General features: G+C 38.2%; 1 protein-coding gene across 1 annotated transcript in view; it reads left to right on the forward strand.

Annotated features, from left to right (window-relative positions):
- The window catches only part of NBAS (NBAS subunit of NRZ tethering complex), a 160,172-nt gene that overhangs the window by 81,990 nt on the left and 64,855 nt on the right, over positions 1–13,327 (forward strand). The window lies entirely within an intron of this gene.

Raw genomic sequence — 13,327 nt, forward strand, 5'->3', positions numbered from 1 at the left:
CCTTGCAATACTGTGTCCAAGGCAATATAGTACTTCCCAGGAAAAGTAAAGTCCGTTTCAACAGAAACAGTGCGTTTCAGAAAGTTTCCATAGCCTCACCTAGGGTGTTTTGGATTATATTTCAGTTTACATATGGTGTTTTGAAAATTCATCCTCATTCATAGGGAATTTTTTTCATTTCCTTTGACAAGTTTCTGTTTTTGGAATGGCACTACTTTTTGCCCGTTCTCCATTGACAGTGTTTAAAGCAGTTTCACGGTGAAGCCTGTACTAAATGGAAGAGGTGGCATACAAAAGTTTAATAAGGCACTGATTGCCATTCTTACTAAGGTGCCTGCATAAAACCCCTTGTTTGCTCCAAGAGAGCCTTTCTGAATTTACACCAGTTCTTTCCTCCTGTGAAGAAGCTCTCTGGACTGTTTGCTTTTCAGCCTGACTCTCAACTGTAGCTAAAAGAACCTTCTGGTCACAAGTTTTCTGAAAAGGAAGTAATCACCACTGTGGCATGAGAGAATTGGTTTTTTCCATGTTAAGAATGACTCCTGATTTACAGCAGAAAGCCTGTTTTGATATTCGCCCAATTGTGCAATTAGGAAGCCTTTCATGTTCCTGCTGAGATGTTCATTTTACTCTCTTCTGGTTAGATGCTAAAGGAAAACATAGCCCACAACTGTGGAGCTTGAAAAATAAGTTGGTTGTGAAGAATTAATTCATGTTTGTTAAAAAGCTTTCTTCGAGCCTGTAAATCTTCCTGCTGCAAGATAACTTTAATGAAAAAAAGTTTGTGGGATTTTGTGGGGCTTTTTTTCTTACTTTAGCTGTTTTAAAGAGTCCTATTTTACAGGAAGATCTAAGAAGCCTTTGGAAAGTGCAAGTTACAAGAATGAGGACAGAGATGTTAGATTGAACTATTTGTACTCCCATTTCCATTTAATAAGCAAAGTCTTATCAATGGCACCATGCAACTTATCTCTTAACTGTGATGTGATCTTTGGCTAATCTTTTGTTCCATCTTGGTAAAATACTGTATGTGACTGTGATAAATACTGGATTCTAGGTTGTATGCTAGAAATAGTAGGTTCTATGTTTAAGCTACTCTTAAACAATAGCTTTTGAAAACAATTGTAGAAAAAGATTGAATGAAGAGCACACCAAAAAAACAGGAAAAAACCCCACCAAAACTGGCCTGGATGCCAGTAAAAAAATAACATAGGCAAATACTAATTTATAATTCATTGTTGCTAATTCCAAGGGTATTTAGTGAAGGAATGTCACAGAGGTAGATAACAAGAAATAGAAGCAGATACTTTTGACCAAAATAAACATACTTGTTTTTTTTTCCAAATGCCCAAACCCAAAATGCTAAATGCCAGACTTAAGTGCCCAATTTATGCTTAATTTTTATGCAAAACAGGCATTTGCTTAAATTTACATCTTAGAAGCTGGTAATAAAGAATGGGTCCACCTGCAAGTTTGTTCATAAATGCTATTCTGGTTTCTGTCCATGGGAGTAGATCTAGCCATGAGGGTTTTTTTTTTGTGTGTTTTCTAAGAGTTCTGTGTGAGGAAAAGAAAATTGATCTCAAACTTCTATGAACATGTTATACTCAGTTGGAGATGTCGTTCTGTAGTAGGTTGTCTTCCGACTCATGGCACTGGTGGCTTGCATCATCTTTATCTTGTGGCTGTTTGTGAAGGCAGAAGTGCATCCCTAGGTCCTTTGCCTGCCTTGAAGTTGTACATATTCTCAGAAGGTATCTGAATGCATTTTTTTGGGTGAGGGTGAACAGCCAATGGCCAGTAAATCTGGCACTTCAGCTACATGCTCAGAAGGTGAAACCTCAAGGTCATGGAGCATTTGTTTCTGTCTATGAGCATCTGAGTCACAGTAGCTGTGATTTTTCTAGTCCGGTGAATCAAGCAGTATACTGTTGGAAAATTATCTGAATTTAAAGGAAACTGTATGGAAGCATGGAAAAGTCTACACATTCTGTGTTTCTCATTTTAAAATGACATTGTTTGAAAAGAGTTCATGAGTGCCTCTGGCAGAACAGGAGAAATGTTGATAGAATGGAAATGACAGAGCATAATGTTAGAAGGATAATGAGAAATGCAAGGAGAGCTCCTCTTCTGTTGGCTAGGACAGACTTTCAAGACTTTCCAGTTAGTCAAGGAAGATATTTTGAAGCAGTGATTGGGTCTGTTGCATGAAGGCTTGTTTCTTTTTTTGTTTGTTTTAGTTGTGATGTGAAATACTGACAGCTAGTATCTATGCATCAAACCAGAGTCATAAATTGTCAGAAATTCTCACTATCACTTTTTGTATTGTTGATGCCCAAAAGGAAATCATCTTGATAATTTCAGTTTCTGGTAAAGTTATTCTTTTGCTTCTAGGACAAACAAAGGGATCTGGCTGTAAAGTATTACTTTAATTTTGTGCCCAAGACAATTTCAAATTTTACTTGTTATGATAACATAAATGTAACAGTCACAGTTTAAGGCATCTGAGCTATATTACTTTCTTGTCCTGAGTAATATGTTAAAGGTGCTCTCCAACCTAAGAAAAATGCAGATAAAGGTCAGAAGAATAGAGCAAAATTTCCAGGAATGGAGTGTATGTGGAATGTACTGGTATGAGAAGACTAATTACCCTTTGAGGACCTATTTTTTTTTTGGTTTAGGTCTGTAACAGGGTGGGATTGACTTTTCATTGCAGCCCCTGTGGTGCTGTGCTTTTGCATTTGTGTCTAGAAGGGTTGGTAACATGCCTGTTTCAGCTGTTGCTGAACCTTGTTTGCATAGCAGCCAGGCTGCTGCCCCACTGCCACTCTGATTCACCTCTCACTAATTCCCAGTCTTGATGAACAAGAAGAAAAGCTGTACAACTCACCAAGGAATTTGCTGGGTAATTCTTCTTGTAGCAGCTTATCTCCTCATTTGTCCTATCCTGGTGATCTGATAATTGACCAAAATAAATTGTTTACTCTAGAGGGGAGTGAAAATGCTTAATTATCCTGAGGTTAATGAATATGTTATGTTCCTGTCCTTATGCTAATACTCTGTAGTTGCAGTGTTTCTGTTGTTTTGAAGAGGATTATTTTACTGACCTCAGCTGAGGGGGCAAACTTTTTTTTGGAGCATCAAACAACAGGTACAACAAATACTGCTGAGTTGCAGAGGGGAATGGGAATTTGCACATAATACCAGATAAGGAGATTTGCTGTTAGCAGAAAATTCTTAGTTTTTTATTTTCTTCCCTTATATGTTACTTTTCATTCAAGAAGGCGAGATTGATTCCTGTCCGTTTGTGCATTGCAACTGACAGTATGTTGAAGTGGTAAGCTCAGAGATTCTCCTTAGTGATAATTCTCTTGTTGTGGCCTAGAATTGGTGAAGAAGCTGGGAGTTCAGTCCCACAGAGTTAAATAGCCAGATGTGTATTTAGCCACTATATGAGAGGGTACATTTATGCAGTGAACTTGTGCTCTGTGCACTTAATCTGCTTCCTTTTTTGTTGCTTGCTGCTTTGGAAAGCCTCTATCAACATCTCTCTAAGAGGCAAAATTCGGTCAAAAGAGGAGTGCTTTGAACTTGGGATGGAATGTGTAGAAATTTCTGTTGTCTGCCAGGATTTAATTCTGCCAGCTTCACCTGGCTCCCAAGGTTTTGTTGCTTGTTTGTGTAAGGTTGGTATAAATTATAAATATGGTCATATTAATCCAGAGAAGTAAAACTCCCAGCCGTGGTCCGTATGCTACAGCTTTATGTAATATTCCAAATACAGGATGTTGGAAATAAAGACTTAATCTGAAATGGAAATAGACATTATATAAGAAGGCTGCATACAGGAAAAAGGGAGGGAGGCAGATCTGATGCATCTGATAACAGATCTATTACCCATACTAGATAAGGTCCTAATGGCTTTAACCTGGCACTCTAGTGCAGCCAAAGGTTAAGTCTCTATGCATGAGGTAAGCGCTAAATCTCTTATTGGAATGCTCAATAAACAGTTGCATATTGTTTTGCATATTCTGTCACATTCCTAAATTACAATTTCAGCTAACTAGAAGATAATATATACATTTTTAATCTCAACTTGGATTTATGTAGATAATGTTTTACATCATATGCGTAACTAACATGCAAAACTGACAAACTGCATCAGGCTGTCTTGTTTCATTTTGTCTGGACATTCAGCTTTCCATTCATAAGTGTTATGGCTAGCACTAGGGCTAGATGGTAGTTGTAGATGGTAAAATGGTAGCGCTCTTTATTTCTGGCCTATCATGGGCTTTAAACTTGGGGTTTTTTAAGTCCTGATTCAAGCCCTCATCTCTGGCCCTCATCTCTTTCTTTTTTGTTTGTGATGTTGGAAACTAGCAAGTTTCATTTGGCAGTGTGATTTTTCCTTGTTGTTTCACTGTTGGAAATTTCTGTTGTATGTTCTGCATCAAGTTCAAGTTTCTTTGCTGGTCTTTGGGTTGCTCCACTTCTCTTTCATGCTGCTGGTTATGCCTAATACTTCTTAGGGTTTTATATCCTACACTACTAACATGTTAATAACATGTTTATACATGTTCAGGTACTGATACTCGTTAACACTTAGTGAGTGAATCTGTTGAATTTGATGATACTTCTGTTTCCAAGTCCAGTGCATTACCTGATAGTTAGAAAAGCTGGGAGAGATGAGTGCATAATTCCTTGAATTTATGTTGCACTATTCACTCTCCCATTGGTCTTCCTTTGTGTGTGTAGACTCTGTGATGGAGAGGAGAACCAAGGAAAAGGAGGGCAGTGGCAGAAGGCACCATGAATGGGACTACCAGGCAGACTAACAACTGATCTGGGGAGAATTCCAAGACCCTAGTATCATCAGAATCCTCCTCTAGATCATCAGTAATGGATTCTGAATAAAAGTGGTCTCAAAACCTGCCTCTGCAGTACTTGCTGTTGACTCTTTCCTCTCTAAAAAGCAATCTCCAAGCTTCTATCTCTTGTTTCACCAGATTTCTTCCAATCCATTAATAACTTCAGTTTTCTGGTTGGACTTCAGTGTGAAAACTTGTGAAAGTATTTTGCAAGATTTCTGTGTATTTGATTTCGTTTGTCTGTGTGCTCTTTGATACCCTCATAGCCCTCCAGCCAGTGAACAGAGGCCATGCTGATCTTTTCTCAGCAATCTCTTATTGCTTAGTGGTCTTAATATTTGTTATATAGTCTGCCATCTTACTAGGGATAGACATTTGACTTGCTGGGCTACAGTCCCTATGAAGATTGCCTTTACGTCCTATTTTTTCAGATGGAACTTGCACGCTGGCATGTTATTTTTAAAAATATTTGTTGGTGCACCTTGGCCTGCCATTTACCATAATTTCACATTTGTGGTCCTTCAGAAGTGAGGGATGAATGCCAGCTGATCATGGTGTGCAAGCACATAACTGACACCTTCCAGATTCTTTTAAGTCATGGGGCTCCTCTCCCCACACCTTCAGCAGTGAGGACTGACACAAAGATCTCATGATTCCTACTGCTGTGGAATTATCCATGACTGCTCCTTCCACACCTTTTCTCCATGGGATCCTGCCACTTCTCTAGCTGGCTTTCTGATTTTGAGCAGTTTTCAGAACTTTTTCTGTCAGCTTTACCATACTTTATAAAACATGTTCCTGGTGCTTTATTTAGCACTTAAAATTTCCTTTCTAGCATGTCATATTTTGTGAACTTTCCTCATTGATTTGCTTATTTTTCAGTGATGTCTCAACACATTATCGCACATTTTCAAAATGAGTGAATATTTAAGCTAACAAAAATGGAGAACTCAATAAACTGTTGTGTATCCAAAGGCTTAAAGCTCAAGTGAGCTCTCCTGAACTGCCAGCAAATATGATTAGTTTTGAACATCTTCTGATATGATCCCTGAAATCTAATCCAGCAATTAGGGACATTGCAGCCAGCTTGTGACAAGTAGATTCTTTTGGTTGTGATCTGTTTGATACAGATAAGCCAGTGTTTCACAGATCTTCGTCTTTCTTTGTTAAGAACACAACATGACAAAGTATTGCCATTCTTAGTTGGGACCAAATAATATTTAGGTGACTCAGAAAATACCTATTGTTAAATAATTGTTAGGTGTTGCCCCCATTCCCCTGTTTCATTTCTTCAAGATAAAGTGTACTTGTGAAATTAGACGCTTATAGTCTTGCTTATTTCTATTTCTCAAGGGTTATATAAGCTATTCTGTCAAATCCTACTTCTGAAAGCAGAGCAAGTGTTGTTCTTTAGACAGCTGTTCAGAAATTTTCTTTTAGAAAAGAGGATCTTCAAACTAGCCTTTCATTTCAGCAGAGGGTTGAGTTTTAGCTTGCCCACATTTCTCTGGAGACATAGTAGTGATTTTTCATGTGAGGGAGATAGCTGGGATAAGTGCTAATGCTTTTCCTTCTTGTGAAGGGTTTTCCCTCTCTGGGAAACAGTACAGAGGTGACCAGCAGCTTTTTGAAGCAGTCTTACCATACTCAAGCAGTTTTATCTTCTCTTTTACCTTCTTTTCCAAGCTTCTGTAACTGTTTTCTCCCATCAGTGAGCATCATGGATTTTGCAGGCAACCTGCATGAAATTTGCTAGTCATCTCATTATTAAAAACATTGTAGCAAAATTTCATTCATCTGAATTGGCAATACAGGTTACCTTTCGATTGCTGAATTTCCTTTGAGTGAGAGAGTAGGCTTCTCCATCCCTTTCTTTTTTAGTTGTTTGACTCCTTGCTGGTGGGGTTTGTTGGTTGGTTGGTTGGTTTGTATTGGTGTTTTTTTCTTTTACATCTTGGAGAATTGAGGCTAAATTCTAGATTTGCCTCTCTATTTAGCTGAGGAGACTACTAATAAAAATGTATATCCCAATAATGTGATGTGGTCACTGAGAAACCTGCACTTCTCAGAAGTGCTAGCAGTGCTATTGGATCAGGATGAAAAATATCTGACTTCTGGCATTTTAATAGCTGTCAGGGAAGAGGTAGCTAAGTGTTTTTGTAGCTCATGGGATATCTAGTTTTTAATCTTTAAATTAGTAAGATATATAAATATTTGCACGTATCAAGTTAAGTAACTGTACAAATTAAAAAGAAACAGTATTGTACTTAAACTGAAATTGCATAATACTGCAGTAAAGTTTTGCAGTAAGAGTTTATGCTTGTCCCAAAGTCTGTATATGACTACAGAGTTGTTACCATATAGGTCAAGATAAAAGACATATTCTGAAAGAATAGCCAGTTACATAATTTATTCAAAAAGAAAGCTCAATGATTTGTTTTTTAGACAAAAGGGAGATAGACAGAAGGTTAGGATTATTACTAAAAACATGGCACTTATTTACTGAGAGTAATGCTGACTGCAAATAGGAAATGAATTATATGCTATGAATTTAGTAGGCACTTCACTCAAAACCATGTAGTAATTTTCTATTTTCAGAAATGTTCTTTCAGTTGACACTTTTAACCTTTTATATATCATGTGTTATTTTCACTAAAAGAGCTGTCAGATGAAATGATGAGATTTTTCTACCTCAGCCTGACTTATCAATCAGAAAATCTGTAAGAGAGCACAAGGTAGGAAAAAACCTATGAAAACATTTACTCTTGGGAGAAATTATTCCTCATTCTTGTTGGAATAGCTGATAGAAATCAAAGCAAAAAAGTGTTTCTCTGAGAAGCTTGACATCAGCCAGTGACGTGCGCTCACAGCCAAGAGAGCCGATTGTGTCCTGGGCTGCATCAAAAGCAGTGCAGGCAGCAGGGCAAGGAGGGGATTCTGCCCATTCACTCTTGTGGGACCCTTCCTGCAGTGCTGTGTCCAGCCCTGAGGCCAGAACTGTCGTGAATGGCGGAAGAAATGCCTCACACAATATGCGTGAATGGCAAATCCCAAAGTTTATTGAAAGCTCACCCATATTTATATTGGTGTTAATGAAACTTATACATATTGCAAAAGCTGAGCTCATTATTGGTTAAAGCACACTTAGATCAACCACACCTACTTCTATGCTCTAATGATTATTTTGTTTCTATGTTTGCATTCTTCTAGCTTCTCTGCCTAGGATATCTACATTTTCTGGCAAGCGATTTTCTCCCCCATCTTCCCGTTTCAGCGAAGGTCACTGTGACCTTTGTCAGTGATTGGACACTGGTTACATAATCCCCAGCTTGTTTCCCCTATCCTTATCCATCGGTATCACATCGAAATGGCCTTTCTCAGCTAGCTAATTATCCAAAAAGCTCTCCACATAGAACCTCAGAATGGACATGGACCTGTTGAAACAGGTCCAGAGGAGGCCACAGAGATGCTCAGAGGGAAGGAAAGTCTGAGAGGATTGAGGTTGTTTAGCCTGGAGAAGAGAAGGATCAGGAGAGACCTCGTAGCACCTTCCAGTACCTGAAGGGGCTACAAGAGATCTGGAGAGGGACTTCTTACAAGGCCATGTAGTGAGCAGACAAGGGAGAACAGGTTTAAACTGAAAGAGGCAAGGTTTAGACTGGGTTTAAACTGAAAGAGAGGGTAGGTTCAGATTAGGTATGAGGAAGAAATTCTTCAGTGTGAAGGTGGTGAGGCCCTGGAACAGGTTGCCTGGAAAAGGTGTGGATGCCCCATCCCTGGAAGTCTTCAAAGCCAGTTTGGATGGGGCTCTCAGCAGCTTGGTTTAGTTTCAGCTGTCCCTGCCCATGGCAGGGTCTTGAAACAAGAGGATCTCTAATGTCTCTTCCAATCCAAACAATTCTGTGTTCCTATAAAAACAGCACTAGAGCAATTAGTTCAACTCTTCAAGCACAAGTCACTTAGCATAAATATAGAAACAACTGCCTGGACAACATTTCTAATTACTTTTGTTTTATTATGGAACAGCAGCCTCTTGCAATTTTTTTTGGTTTTGTTCCTGCAGCAGTGCTGTGATCCAGAAGTGATTTTTTTTTTTTTATACTGTCATACATCTGGAATTAAACTTTGAAACATTCAGGAAAAAAAGATACATCTGCATGAAATCTGTGGTAAAGGAAGGAAGGGAGGCTAGGGAATTTAAATTCACAGCTGCCTTCCTGCATCTACATAATACAGATACAAATTTTTTAGTACAGTAGGAAATACCTAGTTTGCAGTACCATGTACCATACTGTGGTGAGAAGTATTTTTTTAAGAATATGGCCAGGCTTTAAAACCATTATACTTAATTATAGCTGAGACATTAGAGTATGCTACAAAAACTTCTGACAGATAATTTAAGATTTTAAATCTGAAACAGAATATTGTTTTAATGTCTGAATGTGTAAGACTTACAGGTTTAACAATAGAGATGAGATGAGCAATAGATTCTCTACTTCACTGTTAAAATAAGTTTGTACAACTTGATCCTGATGCATCTTGTAGCTTACAGAAGGTATTCTGGTAGGTATTTTATATTGACCTCGTGTGATTTCACTGATGCGTGATGAGATCTGCTGCTTCCTGTAGCCTTTTAAGAAATGGTCGTGAAAGCTGATCCTGACCAAAACTGTTGTCACACAATACATGTAGCTGCAGCAGTGAAAGGACAATAAGGTTGAGGTATCCTCACATTTGAGTTATGTGACAATAAAGGTTTATTTCTGAGATGTTCTGGTCTTCCATTTTAGCCATACGTTTTATCTTTTACTTTGGGCAGATCAGATGTGAGACAGCTGTGATATGGAAGGTTGGCTACCCCAAATTCATGTGGTGCTGTATCTAAGTTAAAGTACTTTTTATTCACAGCATGATAAAAGTCTAAGTTGAAGACAGGTGTCATTAATTTAATTAATGAAAAGCTGTCCTGTGGAGAGATGGAATGTATTTCTTGAGTGAACAGGCATTTTACTTCTTGGGTGAACTATTTTGTTCCTGTAAATCTTTTTTCCTGCTTCAGTATGTGAGGAAAATTATTGTCTTATGTGCTTCACTTCATTCTTTTTCTCTTGCCTTCCCCTCCATCAAATTTGTAGCACATTGAATCTCTTGCTGCAAGGACTGTGGCAGTTGCTACAAGGATTAGAGAGAGCTCTTCTTTCTGAAATATGAATGCATTCTAGAGGTGAGGTTTGGTTCCCAGCTGCACTGGTGATGGGCAGCAACTGCAGAGGCAGGGAAATGGGCAAAGTGCAGCTGTGTCTGCAACAGGAACCTCACACCCTGCTCCCTGGTGTGTCTGCAGCAGGAACCTCACACCCTGCTCCCTGGTGTGTCTGCAGCAGGAACCTCACACCCTGCTCCCTGGTGTGTCTGCAGCAGGAACCTCACACCCTGCTCCCTGGTCACCCTTGTTCATGTGCTGTCATCTCCTTGTTTTGCTAACCATGAGGATTTTGCTTGGTGTATGTGTCTCCCTCTGGGGCATGATACCTTTCTTAGGATTGCTTAAAATGGTGTAAAACAAACCTGATGTTACAGGGATCTGGGCACAAGGGAGCCTGTCTTCTGCGTTCCTTTTGGATTTCTGTGGCTGAATGCAGTGCCAGTTTTTGCCCATTGCCAAAAGATTACAGTTCAAAAGGTGATGGAAATGCTTTGCAACCTCAATCCAGAGAGGTTCACAGTGTCAGTTTTGTCTTTGAGGTGATTATGAGTGGATAGGCCTCTGATCTAAGCAGTTTTTAGTTTTTCTCATCACTTTTTCTGATCATTTTTGTACTGCAGTCTGTAGATTATTTCCATTAAAAACAGAATCAAAAGTATAATAGGTTATTTAAGAACAATTGGATGGATTTTTAGTCTTAAAAGAAGTAAGCAATCCAAATAGCCTTACAGTGATCTGTTACTATATCAGTAGTGATAAAGTGTTCACAGTAGAGCATTTTATTTTTTATTTTTTTTATTTTATTTTTCTTTTTTTTTAATTAGTATTACCATAGTTGTAAAATTATTGCCACTTCCTGAGCAGGAGAGGAGCAGCATAGTAGCTACTTTTTTTTTGCTTTGTTTTTTTTAAAAATTTGTTTCTGATGCATATGACTGAATTAAGTCTTACATAGATTGGAAGAGGAAAAAAGGCATACCAACTTGCCTGGAAAAAAATCCACAAAAATTGAAGATTAACTCAGGCATAAGAATGAGGACATTCCGAGATCAAAATCTCCTATTTGCTTATAAAACCAGTGTTGCTTTTATACTATCACAGTGGCACACGTATTGAGGGGCTTCACTGATGTCACTTCCAGAGGGTGACCAGAAAAGAACTGGTTTAAAACATTTACTCAGGTGGACCCTGAATCCCTGCTCTGAGGGATTGTTAACAACCAGTGGGGCAATAGGGATAGAAATATGACCTGTGTTGAGTAAATGACATCCAAGAGCATGAAATTAAATTAGCTTTATGCTGAAGTGATGTATGCTTTTTCTTTTCTCTCCATTCTGGTTTTTTTTTCTTAATTCCTAAGTAAGGCCTCTGCCAGCACAAATATAGTGTTAACTCAAGAGCTGAGTGAAATGCATTGGCAGGGGCTTCCTGAGGGATTTCCCCTGCCAGTGCTAGGGAGGCTTCTGAGTTAAGGGTGTTAATACATTTGGGTCAGCTCTTGTGGCTTCTTTGGAAACTTACCCTGTGTTTACAACTTGTGCATATAAAATGCCCTTCCTGCATGATCACAGGAGAGAAAGCTTTTTTTTCAAACACCTCTCTAGAAGTACTGGAGGAGATTATCGGGAAAATTGGGGAGTTGGACACCTAAGCACAATTTCTAACTGGCCAAAGGACTCTGAAAAACCAACAGAATTGTGTAGTAGCTCTTTGGGATTGTTGGTGTGGTTTTTGACAGGTGATGTTATAAAGGGAACAAGTTGAATATGGCATCTTATTGGTCTTACTTGTCAAAATTAATTTGTATTTACACAAATTGCTGTCTGTTACAATTTGAAGAATGTCCAAGAATTGAAAAACTCTGTGAATGTTGCAGTAAGATTCAGACTTGACTGATTTTACCGATTTTCTTCATGGCCAGGTACTGTTACTAACTAGTTGTTACGTTTTTTTCAATTAAAATTTGTTAAAACATTTTTTGAAAACTGGTGATGCAGCTGTAGTGATTTTTCTCTCTTACTGTTCATTAGAACAAGCATTATGTCTAATTGAATTAGCTACTTAATGGATGTAGAAATAGTTTTGCTTTTCTTCTAAAAGATATGCATTATTAAAACTGTGAAGATGTTAAAAAATGAATACTTAAAATTAAGAAATACAAGTTCAGTTCATCTTGATACCAAACAGAAGACTGTGGGATTTCTCTAATTTTGGATTCATATGCTGTGATAGTTTAGGCCATAGGTTTTTTAAGAGATAAGAGGATAACACTTGATTGAAAGATTTCTGGTGGTGAACAGAATAAGACAATCTTTGCAAACTACTTGCAGTAAAAAAACTTCAGTTGTGTTTTCTTAATCTAAATGTATAATTTTTATCTTCTAGATTGAATAGTTTGCACTTTATTTTGCCATAAGTATCTGGGGTTATATATACATGGGTATTCACATAGTGTCAGATTTTTTTATTCTAAATTTGACAATAATAAGACCAATAGACCCCAAGACATTATTTCCAAATAAGGTCCTTGGGACCATAAACAGGCAGCATGGAAGATTACACACAGGTGCTTTTACAGAAATATAACAAATGGGGCCTTAATGGAGAGAGGGGAAAGCTAACAAAAGAGAGCAAATTTACTCCATAGGTTTTCTGAGGAACCTGCCTTTCTCAGTGCACTGGAGGTTTTAGGCACTTATGTTAAACCTGTTTCCCTGTCTTGCTCTGACTTACCCTCTCTCCATGCTCTGTTTTCTAGTGTATCACACAGAATGAGATACCAGGGTACATAATAAGCTGTGGATGGGTTTCCAGCTGATATAATTGTGTTGTAGAGGCACTGCTCTGCTTGCCTGTCTCTTTTTGTGAAGTTTTATTATTCTACTACCAATCTCCTAAGCAGCCTTGAGAGAAGTGCTGCTGTTGTTTATAAAACCAATGAGTTTGCAATGTTTGGAGGGCTTCAGAAATGCAGAGTGAAGAGGAAAAAGGATGCCCTGTAGCCTTTAATGTGACTTGGTGAGCAGCCTGTCAATTAAGATACTTGGAAAAAAATCAATTTAGAATGACCATCAAGTCACAGAAAAAATAAAGCACACCTCAAGGTTTAAACTTTTGGTGCATGTTTTACTCAGCTGTGCACTCAATGTTCACAAGTTTATCTTCTAATGTAGCAGAATAATTCTGTAGTAAAAAAACAAAGTATATTCCTTGGGTACACTCAAAATTTTTGAGATCACAGCAGTTACATCAG

Source organism: Agelaius tricolor, unplaced genomic scaffold (assembly GCF_023055355.1).
Source record: "Agelaius tricolor isolate 1412-34295 unplaced genomic scaffold, bAgeTri1.0.p SCAF_1, whole genome shotgun sequence".
Taxonomy (NCBI): Eukaryota; Metazoa; Chordata; class Aves; order Passeriformes; family Icteridae; genus Agelaius; species Agelaius tricolor.